Source organism: Mus caroli, chromosome 16 (assembly GCF_900094665.2).
Source record: "Mus caroli chromosome 16, CAROLI_EIJ_v1.1, whole genome shotgun sequence".
NCBI lineage: Eukaryota > Metazoa > Chordata > Mammalia > Rodentia > Muridae > Mus > Mus caroli.
In genome coordinates, this window is record NC_034585.1 from 35577782 (window position 1) to 35578880 (window position 1099).

General features: G+C 45.7%; 1 protein-coding gene across 1 annotated transcript in view; it reads right to left on the minus strand.

The window, feature by feature from the left end:
* The window catches only part of Timmdc1 (translocase of inner mitochondrial membrane domain containing 1), a 25541-nt gene that overhangs the window by 7212 nt on the left and 17230 nt on the right, over positions 1–1099 (minus strand). The gene's annotated exons all lie outside the window — the stretch shown is intronic.

Sequence of the window (1099 nt, forward strand, 5' to 3'; positions counted from 1 at the left end):
GCTCAGTGGGTAAGAGCACCCGACTACTCTTCCGAAGGTCCAGAGTTCAAATCCCAGCAACCACATGGTGGCTCACAACCATCTGTAATGAGATCTGACTCCCTCTTCTGGAGTGTCTGAAGACAGCTGCAGTGTACTTACATATAATAAATAAATAAATCTTTAAAAAAAAAAAGTTGACAGCTTATTTCACCTTCCTCCATATCTTTCACCTCTTTCATCCCCCACATCCCATGTTCCCCTACCAGATAGATATCTCTGTATAGATCTGGCTGTCCTGCAACTTGCTCTTTAGACCAGCTGGCCTCGAACTCACAGAGTTCTGCCTGTCTCTGCCTTCCAAGTGCCGGACCATCTACAACAAGCAACAGTAACAACAAAGCCCTTCACCTGCCCCAGAAGACAATGCCCTCTCCTAGCCTCACTGGTCTGTACTGCAGAGGGTACTAAACTGTGCAATCAGGCAGACCTGCAGAGGCAGCATTTAGCATACAGTGCCACCTGCTGGCCAGTAATCAGAGTGCACCTCTTCTCACCAGAATTCCAATTCTAGGACACAGCTTAGAACCCATGCTGGCTTCAAACTGAGCAGGGAGCTGAGAATGACCTTGAACCTCTGACCTTCTGCCCTCTACTTTCTTATTGCTGAGTGTACAGTAGCTGTGTACCAGCACCTAGAGTGTATGTGGTGCTGAGGAATAAACCCAGCGAGCAGTGCGTAGGACAGGAGCACCCCACCAACTGCACTAATACATCCCAGCTATCTTTCCTCTTTACAACTAATGCCATCTAAGGTGGTAAAAAAAACTTTTGTGTTTAGTTTGAGGTTTATACTTTTATTTAATTATTATATATTCATTTACTTTTTCTATACTGATCTTGTTTCAACTGTCTTCCTTAAAAAAGAAAATTTAAGCCGGGCGTGGTGGCGCACGCCTTTAATCGCAGCACTCGGGAGGCAGAGGCAGGCGGATTTCTGAGTTCGAGGCCAGCCTGGTCTACAGAGTGAGTGCCAGGACACCCAGGGCTATACAGAGAAACCCTGTCTCGAAAAACCAAAAAAAAAAAAAAAAATTTATAGCTGGGCTGGTAGTACAGA